At 44.8% G+C, this 25,707-nt stretch overlaps 1 pseudogene; it reads right to left on the bottom strand.

Annotated features, from left to right (window-relative positions):
* Window positions 1-906: 906 nt before the first annotated feature.
* LOC136149540 (enoyl-CoA hydratase domain-containing protein 2, mitochondrial-like) overlaps window positions 907-25,707 on the bottom strand; it is a 35,707-nt pseudogene continuing 10,906 nt past the window's right edge.

Raw genomic sequence — 25,707 nt, 5'->3', positions numbered from 1 at the left:
TCAGAATCAGTCAATAAAAATCATCCCCTAAATATATAATATATCCACAACATACCTACATACATATAGTCCCTGTATTTTTGCTTTGCTTCTATCACCTCGCTTAATCCTCATAAGATAAAAGGTCACACAGCAGACTTTCCTGTGGCACAGAAGATAAGAATCCGTTTGCCAATACAGGGGACACGGGTTCGCTCAAATCCCGTCTGGGAAGATCCCACAAGCCCCTGGGCAACTATGCCTCAGTTCGCCACAACTACTGAGCGCAGGTGCTGCAACTACTGAAGCCGGAGCATCCAGAGCCTGTGCTCCCCAACGAGAGAGGCCAGCACAGTGAGAAGCCTGCGTACCGCAAGGAAGACTAGCCGCCGCTCCTTACAACCAGAGTGCGCAAAGCAAGGGACATCCAGTAAAACCAAAGATACATAAATAATGAACAAATAAACCATGTTATAGACACTAAAAGAAAAAAAAAAGTCACACAGCTAGTGACAGGACTTTGGTTTTATTTTAGACATTCATATAATAAAATCCGTCCCCCCTCCCCCGTATTGTATCTCTTCTAAGCACTACGACCCATAGGATACAGAGCGACTCCCAACATTTCAAAATATTTCCTCAGGATACCCTTTCGTGAGTCCGGCTTCTGGCCATGCCTTCTCCTCAATCTCAGGACTTGCTGCAGGCCACAATCGCTCTCAGCATAGAGAACTTAAACCTGACGGACTGGTACTAGGCTATAGAGCCTTTTTCAAGAGCTGAAAGGGACTGAGTTTCCAACCAACTGAATTCTTGCCTTGAACTTTGTCCACCAAAGCCCCATAGCAATTCCCACCCTACAAGGAGAGCGCGCCGGCGGCTTCGCGCACGCGCACGCGCACGTTCCCAGTTCTGCCCGCCCCGCCCCTAGGCCACCTCCTGCCCCGCCCCCGGCCCCAGGAGCTCAGGCGCGGGTGCGGCTTCAGTCAGCATCAGCCTGAGACCTGCAACCTCCACGTCGGCTCCGCCCCCAGTGTGCCCACGAAATTTCGGGCCGTGGCTTTGGCTGCTTCTTAGTCTCTGCTCCGGAACCGGGTGTTTGTGGTGGGGGTTGGGATGATCAAAGTAAACAGAGCCGTCGGTCCCCGTAGGTGGGCTCCCTGCTCCGCTCAGCCTGAGTGAGGCCGCGGGGGCCCTGAGTGACCAGGAAACGGGGGTTGGGTGTCAGGACTTGACGCCGTCCGTCTGTCTGCCCTTCCTACCGGAGGGCGCCACTGGCTTCCCACCGCCCAACTCGGCTCCTTGTCTGTGAGGAATCAGAGTTGATGGGTTATGATGTTGATGTCTCTGCGGAATCATAAAGTCGCAGCGTTGTTCTGCGGGTATTTTCCCCCTCCCTCTTCCCTTTTCTTCCTGGGCGCAGTTTGTGAAGAAGACCTCAAGATGACCCAAACTCCGCACCTCCTTAGAATATGGGTGGAATCCTAAGTTGTGTGAACTTGTAACTGAGGCAAGGTTTGCCCCATACCCAAAAGGAAAGCAGGTCGTGACTGTCGCCAGCCCTGCACTTCCAGGAATACTCCGTGTTGGATCCCCTCTCAGTTCCAAGTGCAGAGCAGAAATCTTAGTGAAACTCAGCGTCTTGGCACAGGTGGCAGGTTTTCTGCATCCTCCGAGCTTTGCGTTTCTCACATGGTACTCTGCTTGGTACTCGGGAGACCAGAGGCAGCTACAATCTCATTTCTTGACATGCTCACTACGTCTGTGCTCCAGAGATGCCAAAGTACTGATAGTTTCGTCCCAAACCTTTTTATGCCTCTGTTGCCTTGCTTTCTGTTGTTTTCTCTCCTTAAGACCGTTTGTCTTCACTTGGTTAACTTGCTTGTATTTTTAAAAGATCAATTCAGATTTTCTAGGAGAAGTTCTGATTCACCTGACTGTCCCATAGAGCCCTGTACTTAACCTCTGTCTTAGTACTTTATATTTTATCCTGAAATTGTTTATATGTCTATATTCTTTTGCATAAAGCCATCTCCCAGGTTAATTAATTGCTCTACCTCTAGCACTTCGAAAATGCCTTGTGCCTGAAGAGCTCAGTAAGTGTTAGTTGAACACTATTAAATGGATATGCTTTGTGACAGAGGGTTCCTATGGGAAGTTCTCTTTCTACAAAAACAACCTTAAATTTTTAAGGTCCTGCTCTGTGTTTCATAGACAGCTGTGTGGCAGAAAGGGCAAGGGAAATCTAGGGGATCTTTTTATAAAGGCAGTAATCCCATTCCTTTTAAAAAATATTTATTTATTAAAAATATTTGTTTATCCAATATTTAAAAAATATTGTCAGGTCTTAGTTGCAGCACACAGGATCTTTAATTGTGGCATGTTGGATCTAGCTCCCCAACCAGGGATCAACCCAGGGCCTCCTGCCTTGGAAGCTCAGATTCTAAGCCACTAGACCACCAGGAAATACTTAAAAAAAATTTTTTTTAAAAAAATTTATATAGTAGTCCCCTCTTGAGGGCTCCATGTGCATGATTACCAAAGACCCAGCTTCTTAAGGAATGTATAATATGGAGAAGGAAAGGGTAATTCATTTAAATATGATGTGTTAGGACATTTGGTTAAGTGTAGTAGATTGGATGGAGAAGGAAATGGCACCCCACTCCAGTACTCTTGCTTGGAAAATCCCATGGATGGAGGGGCCTGGTAGTCTACAGTCCGTGGGGTCACTGAGAGTCGGACACGACTGAGCGACTTCATTTTCAGTTTTCACTTTCTTGTATTAGAGAGGGAAATGGCAACCCACTCCAGTGTTCTTGCCTGGAGAATCCCAGGGACGAGGGAGCCTGGTGGGCTGCCATCTATGGGGTCGCACAGAGTCGGACATGACTGAAGCGACTTAGCAGCAGCAGCAGCAGCAGTAGATTGGTAATATGAATTTATCTCTATTGGTGCTTTCCGAATCTCAGAAAAATGACAGTAAAGAAATTAAAGCATTAACCCATCAGGGTGAAGTGACTAGGAGACAGCAGAACGATGTCAGAAAAACACTGGATTAAAAGCTGGTGGAAGTGTAGTTATTGACTCAAAACAGAGAAACTCAAGAGCCCAAGTTTCTAAAGAAGGGTTATACTGGCTGAGTCTTTCTGCAGAACTCAAGAAGGCTTAAGACCTACATGTACTAGATGTCAAGTAAGGTGGGGATGAGAGGAGGGAAGAAAAACACTTGGATTGGATTCAGAGATCCTTTTTACCACTAGGTGACTATCAGTTCCTTGTTAAGGTATTTGAGACTTGTTGCCTGGAGAAACTAAACTGATGCGTCTCTAGAATCATCTGAGCTTTAGGTTTAGTGGAAGACAGGAGTGAGGCCCAAGTTGAAAAAAGGGAATTAAATGGAATTCTGTATAGTATTAAATGATAGTAATTACCAGCCTTGTTCCTAGAGCACTGGTAATCAGATACATACCAACTTCCTGGTAGAGGTTTGGAAAATTATGTGAAATGGCTCCAGAGAAAAGCCAGAACACCACCCTACTCAAAGGGCAAGATTTTAATGGGCTTGAGTATAGCAAGAGTATGAAAAGTTCATTGATATTCTTTTAAATTCAACATTGCTTTTAGCTTGTCAGAAACTCCCACTTGTCACGTTTTAGTCTAGTATTAATAAAGAATATCCGCAATTATCTTAAAAGGCTATTAAAGTGTTTCTCCCTTTTCTAACCACATATCTGTGTGAGTTCAGATTTGCTTTGTAGAATTCAACCTAAAAAATAATGCCAAAAGTTGAATGAAGAATCAGCTGTGTCAGATGTAAGAATTCACCTGCCTCTTATGAAAGCAGACATTAAACAGAATTGCATATTTGCAAAACAATTGCCCCTGATCAGTTTTTCTTGGGAGATATAATAATTTTCATAAAACTATTTGTTAGCATGTAATGGTTTTTTTTTTGAGTGAATTGAAAGTTATTTTAAATATCCTATTATAAGTGTTAATAGGGTAAATATTGTAACTATTATCATCATAATCAAAGATACTGGTATCTTTAGTGATTTTTAAGATTGTAAAGCGGTCTTGAGACTAAAAAGTTTTAAGAATTACTGTTTCTAATCATTGAGCACTAAAAGCTTCTAACAACACAAAGAGAGAAAATCATACGCTTCCTTATGAAAGAATATACCACTACTGATAGTTTTGACAAAGAGATAGAGTGAGTCTACAAGATTCTGGATCCAGCTGTCAATCTGTGGGACAGAGAACAGAGGAACAGGATGAACTGCATGAATATGCAATCTGCAAAGTCCAGACTGTGGGAAGCCACAGTCCCAACAGTATGGGTCTTTAACAGATGTGTTAAGAGGAAAAAAATGTAGTGAAGAGGAACCTTAAATTAAAAAAGAATTTTAAAAGCCCATAATTTTTTTTAAAGTCAAGGCCAAAATATAGTGTCCATAGACACTTTGGTGATAAAATTACGAGCTACTACAAGGAAATGATTATTATAAGAATCAGGAGAATAATTACCCTTACTCTGAGGTGGGGTTGAGATAAGGGACATCGTGTTTAGAGGATTTTGTGGAGTAGTAGGGAAAGTTCAGTTTTTTAGTTTGTATGGTTGTTGTCAAAACTAAAGGTAGAAACTAGGGAAAATGTTAGGGCAGATTTTAATCAATAGTTCAGTACAGTTGCTCAATTGTGTCTGATTCTTTGCAACCCCATGGACTGCAGCACGCCAGGCCTTGCTGTCCATCACCAACTCCCAGAGCTTACTCAAACTCATGTCCATCGAGTCAGTGATTCCATCCAACTATCTCATCCTCTGTCATCCCTTTCTCCCCCCACCTTCAATCTTTCCCAGCATCAGAATCTTTTCTAGTGAGTCTGTTCTTCTTATCAGGTGGCCAAAGTATTGGAATTTCAGTTTCAGCATCAGTCCTTCCAATGAACACCCATGACTGATCTCCTTTAGGATGGACTGGTTGGATCTCCTTGCAGTCCAAGACTTTATTGGGAAGGGGCGCCCAGGTCTAGAGCAGTAGGGTAAAGGAACCCAGGAGAACTGCTCTGCCATGTGGCTCGCAGTCTCAAGTTTAATGGTGATGGGATTAGTTTCCGGGTTGTCTTTGGTCGATCCTTCTGACTCAGTCTTTCCTGGTGGTGCTCGCATTGGTCAGCCGAGATGGATGCCAGTGAAAAGGATTCTGGGAGGTGGTCAGGTACGTGGTCAGAAAGTCCTTTTGACTTTCCTCAAACTCTTCTGGTTAGTGGTGGCTTATTAGTTCTGTGCTACTTACCAGGACCTCCTGTTGTAAAATAACTCACACAAATGGTTACTGTGGTGCCTGGCCAGAGTGGGCGGTTTCAGTCAGTGTGCTTCCCCTAACAGTAATTGTTTCAAAGGAACAATTTTGGTATTTATGGTAATTGTTTTAACATTAAAACAGTTCTATCATTTGTATCATTTCTATTGATTGATTAATACACTCTTTATGAGCTGTACTCTTCTGTTTCATTGCATGTATCATAACTTGTGATTGAATGTTAAACATTATGAATTTTAATTTGTTGGGTGTAAATGGAATTTTTATATTCCATTAACTATTTAGGAGTTTGTTCTGGGATAGTTGTTTTTTAGAAGTGGTTTGATCCTTTTGAGGTTTGCTTTTATGTTTTGTTAGGCAGAATCCAGAACAGTCCTTATTTTTCCAAGGCTGAACTGATGCTGCTATTCAAGCAGTAACCTCAGGATTCCACTGTTGCTCTTTGTGTTAGGAGATCTTTCCATTGTGGTTTTGAGAATAAAACTATTCCTGGAACTATAGGAACTTTTTTCAGAGAGCTCTCCCTCTGTTCTCTCCATTACTCTATGAGTTCTTTCAGAGATCCCTGTACTAAGCTTTATGTTGCCATTGTCTGAAAACAGTTGCTTTGTATATTTTGTTCAGGTTTTAAAATGTTTAAGACAGAAGGGTAAATCTGTAGTTCATCATGAGTACAAGCAGAAGTATATATAATTGTTTTCATTAACATTCCTTTTCAACTTAGATAAGAAAATTTTCTGTATTAAAAATTTTTTTTTAAATTTCTTTTAACAGAAAAAAAAATCCACTGATGAAAATCCAAACATAATTTTATATACTTATTTTAAAGATTTCTGTGTTCATAGATTCCCTGAAAACATCTGTCAACTCATTTTATCTTTATCCTTTGGATTGGAAAGTTGATATCATATCTAACTAACTAATTTTCCTTGTGTAAGCCTATTCTTTCTTAATCTTATTTTTTATATTTATTCATTTGTTTGGCTGCACCGGGTCTTAGATCCTGCACACAGGCTCTTTGATCTTCATTATAGTGTGTAGGCTCTTTTAGATACAGTGTGTGCATTCTAGTTCCTTGACTACATTGATTAAAAAGATGCACAATTTGAGAGTTTTGAGTTAAGTTTTATTTGGGGCAAAATCAGGACTGTAGCCCAGGAGGGAGCACCTCAGATAGCTCTGAGAGATTGCTCCAAAGATGCAGTCAGGGAAGGTCAATATATAAGATTTCAGTGAAGTAGGAATTCAGTACAGTCAAGCTTACTTTATAAAAGGTTTTCTGCTAGTCAGGAGGAGCTGCTATCACCAGGAAGGGATTTAGTGCTTTTCTAGATATGAAGAGATATAAAGATTGTTATCATGAATCAGTTCCTGAAGATCTAACTATCTAAACACTTGTTCCACCAGATTCCCTGGAGCACAGAGTGCCTCACTCCACCCTGAACTCCCTCTAGGGGAGGTGTTAAAGGTTGACAGCTGCAGCAGCACAGGGTTCAATCTCCACAGAGACAGATGGCAAATGCTTTGTTAGATGGGTAAAACTAAGGCACAAAGAGAGAGGTCAGCCTCAAAGTCTGTAGGAAGAGTCCAGTTCCTGAGTTCTTTCCAGCTGTGCTGTCCATCTCTGTGCCCTGAGAGCACTGCCTCCCAGCCACCCCACTGACCTTAGCAGACGCTAAGTTCCGACCCAGAACCCTCTCACCTCTGTTCCTCAGTCAATGGCAACTTTGCTCAGCCGCACAGCGATGGGGGCCTAGGGAAAAGCAAGCGCTTGGTTGAGAAGGGGATCAGTTGGTGCTCACAGTTAGGCACACAAGCTCCATGATGGCGGAAGAGGTCTGGGTAGAAATCCAGCTATTCTATGACAGTGTTTACTTTTGTTAGTGTTATACCTACTAATTAGCTGATGTTCCTTTTCAATAACGAAGGAAGTCTAACTGATGCCTAATCCTCCTAGTCCTGACCATCTGGAATTCTTGTCATTTAATACATCCCGCCAGCATGTACAACATACTCCACTGTACACATGCTTTCCCACCCACAGACTTGTCTAATGGTCACGGGCTGCTCCCCGTCCCTTCAGGATGGGTTTAACTGAGGCTCAGGGTGGTGAAACACCTGGCCACGTTTGTCCAGTGAGTCAGTGGTGAAGCTTAGATCTGATTCTCAGTCACCTTTCCCACCGCTGCTCCCTTCTCTACCCCTGTCATCTCAACAAATGCAAGCCTCCACTGAAAGCATGTTTTACCCCAGTAGGGTGAAAAAAGGTCAGTATTAGGAACTTGGATTTTGGACTCTGATAGGCCTGGGTTGAAATCCTGAGGGTTATTTTGTAGGGCCAGTTGGAAGCAGGAGCACCAAAGTGACCATCTTTGCCTCACTGGTCTTGCTTCTAGTTATTTTGTGTTACTGCAAGTCTGGCTCTCCATCCTGGTCCCTCCCTGCTTCCAGGCAAGGAGTGCGTTTGCCTCCTATTTTGTTCACATTGTATTATTTGAAGGTCTTATAAGACTTTATCAGGAAAGGAACAATTTAAAAAGCCCGTTAGCATTGAAGGCGTAAATGAAAAACTAGCTTCATAAAGATAAAAGAACTTCAGACTGGGAAAAATACCACAGATTCAAGCAAAAATCAAGAACCGGGAAAATATATTTGTGATATTGTGACAGAGCTTTTCCTTTACAAAAAGTGGTATAATTTTTTTTAAGCATTCACACAGTATGGAAAGGTAGTTGATAAAACAGACATGAGGTATGCTCAGCTTTACTTTTAAAGAAACATAAATAAGAACAGTTAGGTGCTCCTTTTCACCTCACGCTTGGAAACTGTAAAAGGTTGGTGATGTCCATTATTGTTGAGATTTAGGAAACAAGTATTTGCATACATAATTGAATGGTGAGTGAACTGGTACAATGCTTCAGGAGGACAATTTGACAAGAACTGACAAATTAGATAGATGGCCATGCTCTTTCATGTAACTCCACATAGGCATCTGCCCTACAGATGCACTTTCAGGAGTATACACTAAGATGTCCAAAGTTATGCATTCCAGCTATTTTTCAGGAGCTTAAAGATGTCAGTAATGTGATGTCCTCATTAGAGTACTGGTTAAATGATGGCACACCCATACCATTAATGAAAAAGTGTGCAGTTTAAATGAATGAGGTTAGTAAGTATGTGCTGAAATGGGTAACTCTCCAGATATTAGGTGAGAAAAGGAAGCTGCATAGTGCTGTGTATATTATTCCATTTGTGTAGAAGGTGTTGGTATGATGTGTCTTTGGGGAGAAGGGTCAAGAGAATGGAGAACTTCACTTTTTGTTTTATACTTTTCCATACTTATTGAATTCTTTTCTGTGCATAGTTTATGTTTTTAAACGTCAGTTAGAACTAGACTAGCCTTTAAAGATGTGTTCCTTGTCCCCTAAATTGTCCTAAAGGAATTTAGAATTATTAAATATGTGAGTATATGTGCACATTTTACATGTACAATGAAAATTTCTGGAAGAGTAGGAAAACTGTTAGCAGTGGTCATCTCTGGGGAGTGTGACTGGGGAATTGAGGAATGTTTTGGTGACCAACTGTTCTGGTTTGCCAGTGACTGAAGTGTTGTTTTAGGATGTGGGACTTTTCACTTTGAACCTGGATAGCCCCAGGATAATAAGATCACTCTACTTTTGATTTTTACACTATGTCCTTTGATTTGCTTGTTATGAATGTGTTTAACTACTGATTTCTCATCAGAGAAAATTAAAAACCATATAGCCATGTTGTCTCTGTGTTGAAAACACACATATTTATGTTTCTGAGTGTGTCTGTGCATGTATGCATAATTGTAGTTGAGCCTTGAACAGCCTGGAGCTTAGGGGAACTGATCATTCATGCCATAGAAAATCTGTACGTAACTTTACAGCCAACCCTCCCTGTAAAGAGTTCTGCATCCACAAATTCAACCAACTTTGGATCATGTAGTACTGTAGTATGTATTTAGTGGGAAAAAAAAAATCCATGTATAAGTGAACCTGCACAGTTCCAACCTGTGGTGTTCAAGGTAACACTGTGTGAAGTAGATCAATGAAATATGATGGATCATTTTATGTTATTTGGAAATGAGAACAGTGAGGCACAGTTGCCACAGGATGTTCCATTCCTTTGATGTTCCATGGAAAATGTAGCCAAATCCATATTCCTAGGGTAAAGTATATTTACCCCTTAAAGGGAAAATCTGAGTGTTAATTTGTGGAGCTTGTGTTTATTGACAGACTCTTTCGGTCTGAAGGAGATGGGAATACCAGACTACCTGACCTGCCTCTTGAGAAACCTGTATGCAGATCAGGAAGCAACAGTTAGAACTGGACATGGAACAACAGACTGGTTCCAAATAGGAAAAGGAGTACGTCAAGGCTGTATATTGTCACCCTGCTTATTTAACTTTTATGCAGAGTACATCATGAGAAACGCTGGGCTGGAAGAAGCACATGCTGGAATCAAGGTTGCTGGGAGAAATATCAATAACCTTAGATATGCAAATGACACCACCCTTATGGCAGAGAGTGAAGAGGAACTAAAAAGCCTCTTGATGAAAGTGAAAGAGGAGAGTGAAAAAGTTGGCTTAAAGCTCAACATTCAGAAAAGTAAGATCATGGCATCTGGTCCTATCACCTCATGGGAAATAGATGGGGAAACAATGGAAACAGTGACAGATGTTATTTTCTTGGGCTCCAAAATCACTGCAGATGGTGACTGCAGCCCTGAAATTAAAAGATGCTTACTCCTTGGAAGGAAAGTTATGACCAACCTAGATAGCATATTAAAAAGCAGAGACATTACTTTGCCAACAAAGGTCCGTCTGGTCAAGACTATGGTTTTTCCAGTGGTCATGTATGGATGTGAGTGTTGGACTGTGAAGAAAGCTGAGCACCGAAAAATTGTTGCTTTTGAACTGTGGTGTTGGAGAAGACTCTTAAGAGTCCCCTGGACTGCAAGGAGATCCAACCACTCCATCTTAAAGGAAATAAGTCCTGGGTGTTCCTTGGAAGGACTGATGTAGAAGCTGAAACTCCAATACTTTGGCCACCTCATGCGAAGAGTTGACTCATTGGAAAAGACCCTGATGCTGGGAGGGATTGGGGGCAGGAGGAGAAGGGGGCGACAGAGGATGAGATGGCTGGATGGCATCACTGACTCGATGGGCATGAGTTTGAGTAAACTCTGGGAGTTGGTGATGGACAGGGAGGCCTGGCGTGCTGCAATTCATGGAGTTGCAAAGAGTTGGACACGACTGAGCGGCTGAACTGAACTTTGGGCTGTAGGGCTTCCCTGGTGGCTCATACAGTAAAGAGTCTGCAATGTGGGAGACCTGGGTTTGATCCCTGAGTTGGGAAGATCCCCTGGAAAAGAAATGGCAACCCACTCCAGTGCTCTTGCATGGAAAATTCCATAGATGGAGGAGCCTGGTAGGCTACAGTCCATGGGGTCGCTAAGAGTCGGGCATGACTAAGCGACTTCACTTTCATTTTCACTTTCATGCATTGGAGAAGGAAATGGCAACCCACTCCAGTGTTCTTGCCTGGAGAATCCCAGGGATGGGGGAGCCTGATGGGCTGCTGTCTATGGGATAGCACAGAGTCGGACACGACTGAAGTGACTTAGCAGCAGCATTGGGAATCTTAATACTTGGCACTCAATGGCACTCGGTAACTCACCTGGAAGTTAAACAGGTTGCATCAGAATGTCCCAGCATTTGCATTAGTGATATTCTAGTACTAGTTTTCCGTATGATGTTGTGAAAGTAGAAAGTGAAAGTCAATCAGTCGTGTCCAACTCTGCAAATCCATGGACTCTACAGTCCATGGAATTCTCCAGGCCAGAATACAGGAGTGGGTAGCCTTTCCCTTCTCCAGGGGATCTTCCCAACCCAGGGATCACATCCGGGTCTCCCGCATCGCAGGTGGATTCTTTACCAGCTGAGCCACGAGGGAAGCCCAAGACTACTGGAGGGGGTAGCCTATCCCTTCTGTAGCGGATCTTACCAACTGAAGAATCGAACAGGGGTCTCCTGCATTGCAGGTGATTCTTTACCAACTGAGCTATCAGGGAAGTCTCTTGGTGTAGAAAGCTACTTTTAAATAATGAAATACTAATAATTAATAAAATACTATTATTTCATTATATGGAAAAATCTGAAGCCTGAATCATCTTGAGATCAAGCTCAAAGTCCCAGTTATTTATTTTATGCAAAAAGACAAGCCCTATACAAATAAGCGCCCCTCACTCCATGGAAGTGTAATCAGCTACTACACTGAGTTACTCAGAGTTTTGTATCAGTTGAGAGACTTTCTGACCAAGTATAAGAGAAACACGACAGCATTAAAATAAACAGCATCAGACTCTCCATTTATATGTGATGAAACTATAAACAAGAAATGAAGACAAAACAAATGCTTTTAAACCAAACTTACCATCAGTTTTTTATAGTCCTTGCCCTCAAGTAACTAAGCAAGTAAGTAAAGATCTCAAAATTATAAAAAGAGGCAGGATTGCTTAAAGGAAGACTTTTTTTCTCCTAAAGTAAGATAACTCTTTTTTACTTTTTGTGATTAATTCAAATACTTTTCTGTGTTAATCATATTAAAATGATAGAATATAGTTAACATTTTTATATTTGACCTTTGTCATATGTCTTTAATTTTTTGTATTTGAAATCCATTAAAGATTTAGTTTGTTCTTTAAAAATTTTCACATGTTCTGCATTCTTTAAAATACTAGTTATTATATGTATTTCTGTATTATGCAGAATGAATGCCAAAATAGCGTCCGTCTTTGTGGTAGTGCAGTCACTTTCTTTGACTTTGATGAGCAGTCACTTAACTTTGTTGGATCTGTTATAGCATAGACACGGCAGGGATAATCACCTCAACTTGATTGTTCTAACACTGGGACACTGGATTGTTAGTACCCAGGATTGTTTGCGTCTGATTGTGTCTGAAGGATGAGGGTGCGCCATATGGGCTCAGTCAGTATTACAACTTAACAAAATCTGGCTCCATTTCAGCTGCTTGCCTATCTTTGTGGAAACTTGGGACCTCCCTCTGGCTCTCAGAGAAGTGAGAAGTCAGTGGAGCCTTTCAGATACTTGGAGACTACATGTAGGCAGGGCCTAACCCACTCCCTGGGTACCTAAACTTTTGGGGAGACTATGCTAATAGGCTATTTGAATTAACAAAAATGTATGGGTCTTAACATATGTCCTATATCATGTATTTCAAGTGCTTTTCCACCACATAGTGTGGTTGAAAGATGGGCTGGTAGTTCTTTATCTGCTTAAGAATCTTGCATTTTCAATTTTGGGACACATTCATGCCTTACTGTCCAGTACAATAGCCAACAGCCAAATGTGTCTATTAGCATTAAAATATGGGAACTATAATTGAGAAATTAAAATTTTAATTTAAGTAATGTGGCTAGTGGGGCTTCCCAGGTAGCTCAAGGGTAAAAAACTGCTTGACAAGCAGGAGCCTCGGGTTCAGTCCCTGGGTTGGGAAGATCCCCTGAAGAAGGAAATGGTAGCCCACTCCAGTATTCTTGCCAGTAAAATACCATGGACAGGAGGAGTCTGGTGAGCTACAGTCTGTGGGGTTGCACAGAGTCGGACATAGAGACCAAACATCTGGCTAGTGGGTGCCTTAGTGGATGGCACAGATAGAGATCATTTGCATCATCTCAGGAAGTTCTGTTTTACAGGCTGTTCTGAGGATTTTCAAGCTTAAATGATCCCAGCCCCTCAGAACTCAATTTTCACTTTAACTTAAAATCTGATTTAGTAATATTTACTAGATGGCTGAATGGAGGCAAAACTACAAAAGACGGTTAATTTTATAAATCTGGGGAAATGGACCTTGTGTGGTTGCATGAGACACCCTTGCCCCCAGCATCCCTGCCCATGACCCCAGTGGCTCAGGCCCACCCACGCCAAGCGGCAGTCACACCTGGGGCAGGATCTCCTGGGCCAGGGCTCGGGCCCGGTGGTAGGCAGCGTTGCCCTCCTCATTCTGGGCTACAGCGTGGTTCACCAGCCCCAGAGCCTGGGCCTGCGCTCCACTCAGTCTTTGGCCGTGAAGATGAGCTCCTTCGCCAGGGCCACCCCCAGGCATCGAGGCAGCCTCTGAGTCCCTCCTGCCAGGATGGAGTAGGGGTGGTGAATCCTCCTGGGACATGGGGGCCCAGAGGAGGCCCTGGCTGGGAGTCAGCCAAGACCTCTCAGAGGACAAGATTGGGTTAGGCTGGTGGGGAAGAGCCCAGAACATAGGGCAAGAGAGGAAAGTAGGGAATTATGCTGGATAGAGTGGAGTTGAACAGGTAGAGGATGGATGGTGTGTGTTATTACCTGCTCCTGGGAGGAGCCCTCGGGTGGTCTCGATCAGCCTCATGACAGCCGAGAACGTTGCTTAGACAAAACAGAGTGAAGCCCCCACCCTGTCTTCCAGCTCCAGTCCCTGAGGATAAGAGACACTCTGGGCTCTGCTCACCCCTCCAGCCAATCACTTCCCTCACGGTGCGGCCACAGCCAGACTCCTCCAGTAGCTGCCTTTGGAAGAGCCCTAGTCTGGAAGTCAGGAGGCCCAACACTCACCCTACCTCCACAACTCACTGAGCAACTCTCTTAGCCATTCTGAGCCTCATGGACGGGGAAAAAATTGATAACCTCTCTTTTACCTGCTTTATAGAACTGTTTAGGATCAAGTGAGGTCATGGAGCTTGGAACAAGGACGGGTTCCTGGATGGTGCCCGGTACCTATTTGTAAGTTAACGGATTCTCTGTCTCATGCATCCTTAGCTCAGGTCTGGCCTAGAGTGTCAGTGACTCCTGCTTCCACCAGTTTTCCTCCAGGCTTTTTGTCAGCTGGAAATTTTCCTGTATTCTGATCCACATCCTTCTTTCGCAGTTGTACTTCCTGTGAGAAACTTTCCTTGAATGTCCCACCCCACAGGCTTCTCCTGAATTCCCTCAACATGGTCCCTGTGAACCATGCAGTATGGGAGGAAGGGGTTTACATTCACCTCCTACCCACCAAACCCTTCAAGTTCGCTTTCCTAATCATAGGCAGGTGAGAACCAGAGTTGGTGCTATGACCTGCCCTGGTATTTGATGGCTTCTCTTTGTTATGCATCATGTGGATATAAAGTCCCTCTATGACTGGGGCTACATGTTAAAAAAAAGATGAAAAGTTCTTGCTTGGTGGCATGAGAAAGTGTGGCACCATTATGGCACTCAGATCTTCTCAGATCTTCTCTAAAAAGGGCACACCTAACCACCAAGTCAGCAAGGTTAAAAGCAATGACTTATCTTCATCCTCCCTGCCCTCCACGTTTTGAAGTTCAGTTTCTTTGACCTACTACTGCAAACCTTTGTGGATTCTGATAGAGCTACTTTAGGGCACTGTTCCTGCCCAGTCATGCTTGTGATTAACTGGGCATGTGGCAGACTGCCCTCCTGGCTCACCTTTGTTCACAACATGATCGATAAAGCTGGCTTGGGCAGAATTGGAAGACTGAAGAGATACCTTTGTTCCCAACCTTCGCTCTCTATGTTCTTTCTAGTTGTGTCAGCAGTTGCCCTGGGGTTGGCATGAGCAGTCCTGAATTGAGGGCAGCTGACTCCGAGAAGGGACGAGTCCTGTAGCAGTCGGGCTGGGCGGTGGGAGGGGGAACCACTACCGCCTGAATTCCTTGACCCCCACTTTGCCTTTAGTTCTGGGGTTTGTTGGCAAGCTGAGAGCAGTGGCTGACTTTAGAGTCCCCAGAATCAGCTTGTGTCGCTCACTCTTCTCTCCCACCCTCCCACATCTCTCGCTGTACCCGGTACCTGCCACTCGGAGGTCACAGGCCAGGGCAAGTTCCAGGCCTCCACCCAAGGCAAACCCATCCACAGCGGCAATGGTGGGTGCAGGGAAGCCTGCTGTGGAGACAAAGGACGATGGTTCAGCCTGTGAGGCCCTGGTAGGACCAGGACAGTGTCTCGGTAGGAGATGGTCTAGCTGGTTGTGACAGAAGGCTTCATTGGCCCCCAAGTTTGGGGACCTCTCCTGGTACCTCAGCCAGGTTATCTTAGCAGTCAGTTTTCCCACTGGGGAAAGTTGTGGGATCAGCTGTGGAATAGGAGTTGGGAGGTGGATGGGCAGGGTGATGCCTGGTCAGGCCCACCCTCCTCTGGGCCTCCCCGGGACCAGCCTTTTTGCTCTCCCTTCTCATTCTGTGTGCTGGGAATAGAATTGAATCCGACACGGGGAAGGCAGACAGGCAAACAGGTAATGACGACTCAGGGTGATCAGTGATCTGAGAAAGGAAGCTTGGATGATGGGCCAGGGATGGCTTCCTGGAGGAGGAGGCACTGGTGGTCTTAAAGAATGCATAAACAGTTCAGATGGCCTAGGAGGGATATTTCAGAAAAAGGAACAAGCATTTGTCAAAGCCTGCAAGCCTGCTTGCTTAAAGTTGACTCTGGAGTGGCCAGGCTTGTACCCTGAGCACAGGGGCTGGGGGGTCAGATCTAGCAGGGCACTAATGCTGGGGAGCCAGTGCCCTTTGGACCCTTGTGACACCCTCCTCCTTGTAGAATTCCCTGTCCCTGCCCCCTCTCCCTGGGAGAATCACCTCTCCATAGAGCTCACAACAGAAACCATTCTCTCTTTAGAATATGGTGGATTGGTGAGGCTGGGATCAGCAGAACCACTGAATATCCTCCTCCTCCCCACTCCAGAACCCTCACCAATCTCAGTCATCAGGCCTCGGAGCCGCTGGACAAAGACCCCCACTTCTGTCTCACTCATCTGCTCCCGCTCCTTCAGGTCTGCACCTGCAGATGCAAGGGTGACAGCCCTTGGGAAATGACCTGGCTCTGGATCCCAGGCTGTCAAAGGATCCAGCAATGGAAACCTGAAGAGAAGCAGCCAGAGAGGAAAGAGAAACACCAGGAAAACTCGGCCAGGGAAGCCAGAGAGGGAGGAGGGTGGTCAAAAAAAGAGAGACACAACAACAACAACAACAACAAGTTAAATTAGATTTCATCAAAATTATAAACTAGTGCATCAAAAGACACTACCAAGAGAGCAAAGACAACCCACGAATGGAAGGAAATACTGGCAAATCATACATCTGGTAAGGAACTGATATCTAGGATATATAAAGACTTCCTACAACTTGAAACAAATACAAAGGACTTCTCTGGTGATCCAGTGGTTAAGACTACATTCTACTACTGCAAGGGACACGGTTTGATCCCTGGTTCGGGAACTAAGATCATGCAAGCCGTGCAGAGTGGCAAAAAAAAAAAAAAAACCCAAACAAACAAACACAAAAAACCTCACAAAGGACTTGAGTATCCATTTCTCCAAGGAAAATAAGCCAGTGGGATTTCCCTGCTAGTTCGGTTGCTAAGATTCTGGCTTTCTTTTGCAGGTGGCCCGAGTTCGATCCCTAGTTGGGGAACTAGAGCGCTCATGCCAGAACTAAGAGGTGGCTTGTCACAATGAAGATTGAAAATCCCACGTCCCTCAAATCAGACCCAGTGAAGCCAAATAAATATTTAAAAAAGAAGATAAGCCAGTAAGCACTGGAACGTGTATTCAACATCATTGGGGAAATGCAAATAAAAACCAAACCACAATAGGATATTGCTTTGTAGCCATTCAGATGGTTATTATAAACAACAAACAAAAAAGTGTTGACATTGGTGTGGAGAACTCTGATGTACTGCTGGTAGGAATGTAAAATGATACAACTGCTGTCAAAAATATTTTGGTGCTTCCTTCCTCCCAAAGTTCAACATAGGATTACTATATGGTCCAGCCACTTTACTCCTAAGTATATCCCCAAAGAATTGAAAGCAAGGACTCAAGCAGATACGAGCACACCAATGTTCATAGCAGTATTAATCACAATAGCCAAAATGTGGGAACCACCCAAGTTCATCAACAGATGGATAAACAAAATGTGGAATATATGTGTGAAAGGGAATATTATTCATTTTTAAAAAGGATAGACATTCTGCAGTATGCTACAACATGGATGAACATGAAGTACATGATGCTAAGTGAAATAAGCAAGCCATGAAAGGACATATGTATGATTCTACTTGTATTAAATACTTAGAGTAAGCAAATTTGTGAAGATAGAAAGTAGAATGGAGGTTACTGGGTGTTAGGGAAATGGGGAGGAATTGCTCAATGAGTATATAGTTTATTGAGATGATGAAATAGTTTTTGAAATGGATAGTGGTGATTGTTGAATAACCTTGTGAATGTACTTAATGCCAGTGAATTTTACACTTAAAAGTGATTCAAATATAAATTTTGTGTAATGTATATATTTGTGACAACTCAAAAAATACATTAAATAGTAATAAAAGTTTATTAACTATTTTTTCCTATTTTATTGAGAAATAATTGGCATACATCAGGTATAATTATTTTTTAAAAGAAGGGCTTGGTGGGGGAGGCTGAAAGGTCAAGTAGATGAGGAGTGAGTGCAGAGACAGTGGTGTGGGGGTGCACAGGGTCCTGGGTGAGAGAATGACAGTGGAGGGTCATCAGAGATCAGATGGCAGGAGCCTGAGTCACGAATAGGGGGTGAACACAGTCTCTGCAAGTCCTCGATTATGTGAAAGTCAGTTGGGAGAGCCCTTGGGAGTATGATTAGTCCTAGCCCCTCAGTGACAGATGGGGAAACTGAGGCCCAGAGAGAGACAGGGACTAGCCTAGGATTCCAGGGCAAATTGGGGGCAGAGTCAGACCTCCTGCATGCCCCCTACTTTCCTGTCCTTCGCTGGGGGGGTGAGGAGCGGGGCTAACAGTCATGAAGTGACTGTGATGGAAGACGTCAAACCATGGGGGAGCCAAAGGAAGAGGCCGCAGTAGGAGGAGGGCCTCAATCAGGGTCTCGGGGTCAGGCAGACTGGTCCCATACTTCCTTGCCACCTCCCTCCCCAAGCTGCTCACCGTGATCCTGGCAGTTGAGGCCTGGGGACTGAGCCACATGCCCTTGAAACCACCTAAGAATCACTTGCTTCCCACCCTCGCCTTCTGCAGCCTCTTTCCGTCTCCCCAGTGCCCCCTCCACAGCCACCCCAGTCAGTTCTTCTCTCAACTCTCCTTCACTTGCTTCTTGTTGTGGGCTTGGGATGTGGCATTTCTCATCTTCGAAAGGAAGTGCGTGGTGCTTGCCCTGTTGTGAGGACCAAATGGTGCAGAGACATGGAAGAGTTTTTTGACAAGGGACTGAGATCTTGTAGGTGGGCAAAGGGACAGTAAGTCAGCCCTGTCTTGGCCACAGACCTGGTGAGTGTCTTTGGACTCCACTTTCTCATTTCCTCAGTGAAAGGTCAGAACAGAAAGAACAAGGATTTGGCGTCCGAGAGATCAAGTTTTAGCTGAATTCTCACTAGCTGTGTTGCTCTAAGCAAGGAATTGCACCTCCGAGTTCCCATCTTTAATGAATGAGTCCTGTGCTGTGTGCCAGGTCACTTCAGTCATGTCCGACTCTTTGCGACCCTGTGGACTGTAGCCCACCAGGCTCCTCTGTCCATGGGGATTCTGCAGGCAAGAATACTGGAGTGGGTTGCAATTTCCTCCTCCAGGGGATGTACTCAACTCAGGATGGAACCCGTGTCTCCTGTGTCACCAGGCGGGTTCATTAGCAATAGCACCACCTGGGAAGCCCTGACTCTTGTGCTAGAAATGACTGAAGTATCCCCTAAATGCAGGCCGGTGGGAGCCCTGCTGAGCCCTGGGTTGGGGCCAAGGAAGAAAACCCACCTGCTCGGAACACACCCTTCACTCCACTCCTGAAGATCAGAACACGCATTTGCCGGTCCTCCCAAAGCTGGGCCAGAGCTTCCAAGCAGGTACAGAAAACACCTGATCAGATACCTACCAGCTCATCCCCAGCCCACCCTGGTGCCTGCCCTTACTCACCTGACTGACGAATATGTTCCCTAGGGAATTGCTCTCAGGTCTCGACCGGACTGTGTTATAGCTCTTAGATAAATCAGTGTTACCGCTCTATTTTATTTAGATAATGGCAGGAAAATCCATCTTCGAGGCATGAGGGCACGTTGATCCAAAGAAGCGAAGAGAAGAGCCCCACAGCGTGGGAGAGAAAGAGAGAGAAGAGGACTTTGGCTCCTCTTTTTATATGTTTCTTTGTCCCTGGACCTGTCTTATGTAAATTGGGCCAGCCAGGAGTGTTGTTTGTTTTACCTGAGGTTCTCAGCCCAGTCCTCGGACCTTCCTTTGTTTTATATTCCTGGGCTTTTCCCTTCCAGGTCCTTTAGCCACCGCCATTCTAGGCTCCTTTTCCCTATTCTAACTACCTAACATTCCCCCCTCAAGAGATGGGAGGCCCAATTCTTTGGGAATAAGGACATCGAGGTCTCTCTGGCTACTTCCTGCTGAACTGGGATGGCGAGGGGCATTGGGCCTCTCCCTCTTGCTAGTCTCAAGCCTCAGAGTCCTCGTAGTGGTGTCCACCTAAGGGTGAGTGATATTTTCCATGGTCGGCTGTAGTTTTATATCTTTGTTGAACTGGCACTGCATGTTGCAGCTTGACCTGGGCAGAGACAAGACAGGTTAGACAATTGACAGTACATGGAACAATCATTAGCATCATCAGTATGGCATAACAAGGCATTAGCCAAATTAAATTTACATCGCCAGGATGGCTCAGGTCTCTCCTTATTCTGAGATCAGAAGATCTATCTCCTGTCTGTTTTGGAGTATTATTTCTGCCAAGCTGTGTTGGCTCTTTAGAACTGTCTTGAGAAATCTTATCCCCAGAGACCAGATTTTGGGGTTGTTTATTAGAATGGCACTCACTTGTAGCCCTGAATAGGTAGCTGAGATCTCCCAGGGGCTCACAGGTGTACTGAGTGTCTTCCTCTGTTTTCTTCCACAGCTTGACTCATGAGTAGTGAATCCAGGAGTCATGTCCTGGCACCTTGACTGCTATGGGAGTAGAAAGTATTACAGGGTAGGGGCCCTTCCATGTGGACTGGAGTTGAGCCTTTGGGGACCCATCTTTCCAGACTTTAATTAGGACTTGAGTCCCTGGAGCATACAGTGGTGACTCCTTAGAGTCTTTTGGGTCCTGGTTCGTACCCCACAAGCGTATATCCTGTTGGAATTGCCTAATGGCCATGGTATAAGACTGGAGGGTCTGAACTTCTGGACCTAAGAAGAGGTCATTGACATAAACAAAAGGTCTCCCATATAGCATCTCATAAGGACTAAAACCAACTTGTTCCTTAGGAGCAATACGGGTACGGAGGAGAGCTATTGGTAAAGCCTCCTTCCATCCCAGGGAGGTCTCTTGGGTTATCTTTTTTATCGCTGATTTTAAGAATTGGTTGGCTCTTTCTACTTTTCCTGAAGACTGAGGCCTCCAGGTCCAATGGAGATAATAAGTAACACCCAATGCTTTAGAGACTCCTTGGGTGATCTTAGAAGTAAATGATGTCCCATTGTCACTTTGTAATGACCTGGGTAGACCAAAGCTTGGAATGATTTCATGGAGCAGTTGTTTTTTTTTTACCACCTCCTCAGCCTTCTCAGTCTGGGTGGGAAAGCCTTCAATCCATCCTGTGAATGTATCTATCATGACTAATAGGTATTTATACCCTTGAGAAACTGGCATATGGGTGAAGTCCATCTGCCAGTCCTCTCCTAGATAGGCCCCACGCCGTTGGACAGGCTGGGCCAGCTGGGGCCTTCGAGCTCCTTGGGGGTTGTTTAATTGGCAAGTGGGACAAGAGGAGACCACTTGTCTTATTGTTGTTTGGAAGCCTGTTCCTCTGAAAGACCTTTCTAGTAATCTTTGGAGGGCCTTTTCTCCTAAATGAGTGGTGGCCTGTAAGGAGTTAACCAACTTCCATTGGAGGTTCCCAGGCAGAAAAAGGAGCCCCTCCTTTTGGAACCACCCCATATGATCTTGAAAGCCCTCACTCTTAGCTTTAAGAGTTTCACCTTCAGTATATGAAGGAGTTACTGGCAAGTTAGTCTGTGGAACTAAGGCGGCAACCCCTATCAGGTCACGCTGCTCTCTTAGCTGCCTGATCAGTTGCTTGGTGCCCTCGTGCTACTTCAGTGCTCCCTTTTTGGTGTCCTTTACAGTGGGAAACTGAAACCTCAGTGGGCAGATGAACTGCCTCTAAGAGTCTAAGGATTTGATCACCATATTTGATTGGGGACCCTCGGGTGGTCAAATGGCCCCTTTCCTTCCAAATAGCTGCATGTGCATGTAGCATCAGAAAGGCATACTTGGAGTCAGTGTAAATGGCTATTCTTTTTCCTTTTCCCAGCTCTAAAGCTCGAGTCAGGGCTATGAGCTCAGCTAATTGGGCTGAAGTACCTGGTGGCAGAGGCTAGCCTCTATGATCTCAAAATTGGAGACTACTGCATATCTGGCTCTTCTTTTTCCATCCAAGACAAAACTGCTTCCGTGAGTGTACCAGATTTCCTCTGGATTGGTCAGAGGCTCTCCTGACAATCCCTCTCAGGGTTTTGTCCAGGAGGAGGAGCCAAGATGGCGGAGGAGTAGGACGGAGAGACCACTTTCTCTCCTAGAAATTCATCAAAAAAATAACTGAACGCAGAGCAAACTTCACAAAACAACTTCTGATCGCTAGCTGAGGTCATCAGGCGCCCAGAAAAGCAGCCCATTGTCTTCGAAAGGAGGTAGGACAAAATATAAAAGATAAAAAGCGAGACAAAAGAGCTAAGGACGGAGATCCGTCCCGGGAAGGGACTTAATAGAGGACGTTCCCAGACACCGGGAAACCCTCGCACTGGCGGGCCTGGGGGAAGTGTTGGAATCTCAAGAGTTTGAATCTGACTGGGAGGGATAGAATAAATAAAACCCACAGATTACGAGCCTAAAAGCAACTCCCAGCAGAAAAGTACTCCAGACGCCCGCATCCGCCACCAGCAAGTGGGGGAACGGAGAGGAGCGGGCGGCATTGCTTGGGGCAGGGTCCGGGCCTGAGCGCCCTGAGGACAATCGGAGGGAGCTTTTGTGAGTTGCCAGCTTGAACTGTGGGAGAGCAAAGAGAGAGAGAAAACTAACCGGCCCGAACACACTGCCGGCCGTTCGCAGAACAAAGGGACCGAGATTCTGGGCGACCGAAGTCCGCCGGGAGGGTCGCGGCGAAACGGAGGGCGCGGGCGCCTGACCGGTGCGGGCGGGAACTGGGGCTGGGGACGCGGAGGGCAGAGGGCGCGCACGCCCGACTGGCGCCGGCGGGGACTGAGACTGGGACCGCGCGGGGCAGAAGACGCGCCGCACCCGGGGAGAGAGCACCCGTCAAGCGCCTGGCTGCCTGGGCCGCTCGGGCGGCGTGGGGCCGGAGCGCGGGCCCAGCTTTGTGTGCCGCGCTTTTGTGAATCGCCCGAGGGCTGGAGCCGCGTGCAGCGTGGCGCGCGCTTCAGACAGAGCAGCCCGGAGCCTGAGCAGCGCAGACCGAGAAAAGAGCGCAAGCCTCTCCCTGGAGCGCCGGCCCCTCCCCGCACAGCCCCTCCCCGCACAGCCCCTCCCTGCAGCGCGACGGAACTAGCTACCTGAATGAGAATCCACCTCCGCCCCCTGTGTCAGGGCGGAAATTAGGCGCAGAAGAGAGACCGGCAACAGAACCCAAATAAAGGGAACCGCTTCAGAAGGGACTGGTGCAACAGATTAAAATCCCTGAAGAAACCACCGACTGACTACACCGGAAGGGCCTGTAGATATCGAGAAGTGTAAGCTGGAACGAGGAGCTATCTGAAGCTGAGCCGAACCACACTGACCGCAACAGCTCCAGAGAAATTCCTAGATATATTTTTTCTTTTTCTTTTCTTTTTTTTTTTTTTTTTTTTTTTTTTTTTTAAAGTAAGGAAAAAAAAATTTTTTTTTTTCTTTTTTCTTGGTTCTCTTTTATTTTCCTTTAAAAATTCCTTATTACTCCCCCATTACTCCTTAACTTTCATAGATTTTTACGATTTCTTTTAATTAGGCAAAACAATTTTTTTTTCTCTTTCTTTTTTCTTTTTTTTCTTTTTCTTCTTTTTCTTCTTTTTTTTCTGTTCTTTTTTCTTCTTCTCTTCTATTTTCTTTTTCTCTTATTTCTTTTAAAGCCCTCTAGCACTCCTTTTACTACGCCTTAATTTTCATTTTCAATCCACTATAACCTTACAGAAGAAAGGGAAAAAAAAAAAAAAGAAGAGAAGCCCTATTTTTATACCAAACTTCATATATATTTCTAAAATTTCTTTTGTGTGTTTTGGTTTTTGTTTTTAATATAGTATTTTTAAGAGTCTAACCTCTACTCTAGATTTTTAATTTTTGTTTTTCAGTATATGATATAAATTGTGAACATTTAAGAATCCAATATTCAGCTCCCATTTTTATTCACGAATGTGTTGATTATTCTCTCCCAATCTTGACTCTGTTTTCTACCTCAGAACACCTCTATTTCCTCCTTTCCCCTTCTCTTCCCAATCCAATTCTGTGAATCTTTGTGGGTGTCTGGGCTACGGAGAACACTCTGGGATCAGACAACTTCGTAGATCTGTCTCTCTCCTCTTGAGTCCCCCTCTTTCTCCTCCTGCCCATCTCTATCTCCCTCCTCCCTCTCCTCTTCTCCATGTAACTCGGTGAACCTCTCTGGGTATCCCTAACGGGGGAGAAACTTTCCACCATTAACATAGAAGTTTTATTATCAGTGCTGTATAGTTGGAGAAGTCCTGAGACTACAGGAAGAATAAAACTGAAATCCAGAAGCAGGAGACTTAAGCCCAAAACCTGAGAACACCAGAAAACTCCTGACTACATGGATCTTTAAGTAATAAGTGACCGTACAAAAGCCTCCATACCTGCACCGAAACCAACCACCACCCAAGAGCCAATAAGTTTTAGAGCACGACATACCACGCAAATTCTCCAGCAACGCAGGAACATTGCCCTGAACGTCAACATACAGACAGCCCAAGGTCACACCTAACACATAGACCCATCTCAAAACTCATTACTGGGCACTCCATTGCTATCCAAAGAGAAGAAATCAAGATCCGCAAACCAGAACACTGACGCAAGCTTCGCTAATCAGGAAACCTTGACAAGCCAATCATCTAACCCCACCCACTGGGTAAAACCTCCACAATAAAAGGAACCACAGACCTGCAGAATACAGAAAGCCCACTCCAGACACAGCAATCTAAACAAGATGAAAAGGCAGAGAAATACCCAACAGGTAAAGGAACATGAAAAAAGCCCACCAAGTCAAACAAAAGAGGAGGAGATAGGGAATCTACCTGAAAAAGAATTTAGAATAATGATAATAAAAATGATCCAAAATCTTGAAAGCAAAATGGAGGTACAGATAAATAGCCTGGAGACAAAGATTGAAAAGATGCAAGAAATGTTTAATAAAGATCTAGAAGAAATAAAAAAGAGTCAATTAAAAATGAATAATGCAATGAATGAGATCAAAAACACTCTGGAGGGAACCAAGAGTAGAATAACGGAGACAGAAGATAGGATAAGTGAGGTAGAAGATAAAATGGTGGAAATAAAAAGGGTTTTGTCCAGTGGTCCAAGGTTTCTAGACAGGAGTGAAAGGGGAGAGAGCCCTTGGGGGTAGGTAGGAGGGTGGCTGGGTTAAGAAGCTCACAAGGGGATATAGTGAGGCCTGGATTTTCCATCAGTATTACCTGATATCTGAGGATTCTTTGATCAGATATCCATAAATGGCCTCTCCCATTTAGGAGTTGTTTTACTTGGTGGCTGGTAAAAATAGTTAGTTTGCCCCCAAAGGAGAGTTTTAAAGCATCTTCTATCATGATTGCAATAGCCGCAAGATTTTGAAGGCAGGGGGGCCAGCCTTGGGCGGTTGGATCAAGTCTCTTGGATAAGTAAGCTACAGGCTGGGGCTCAGATCCCAACCTTTGAGTTAACACTCCCAAGGCTATTCCCTCTCTTTCATGGACATAAAGTTGGAATGCTTTTTTTGGATCTGGCAACTTCAGGGCAGGTGCCTGAGTTAAGGCCTGTTTTAGTGTAGCCTCTGCCTCCTTTTGAAGATTTCCCCACATCTGTGGGATTGAATCATCTCATCCCTTTAAGCTTTTATATAAGGGCTGGGCAATTAGACCATAGTTTGGTATCCAGATTCTACAATACCCAGTTAGCCCCAGGAAAGCTTGCAATTGTTTTCGAGTCGTGGGGGAGGGCAACTGGAGGATTCCTCGTACCCGATCAGAGGACAGCCTCCTAGACCCATGTGTAATCTGAACTCCCAGGTAAGTGACCTTTGTTTCGACCATCTGTGCCTTAGCACGGGAGACTTTATATCCCCTTTCTGCCAAAGAGTTTAGAACCCGAA

Source organism: Muntiacus reevesi, chromosome 1, assembly GCF_963930625.1.
Source record: "Muntiacus reevesi chromosome 1, mMunRee1.1, whole genome shotgun sequence".
Lineage (NCBI taxonomy): Eukaryota > Metazoa > Chordata > Mammalia > Artiodactyla > Cervidae > Muntiacus > Muntiacus reevesi.
Note: the sequence above shows the minus strand (reverse complement) of the source record. Positions and strands in the feature narration are given on the sequence as shown.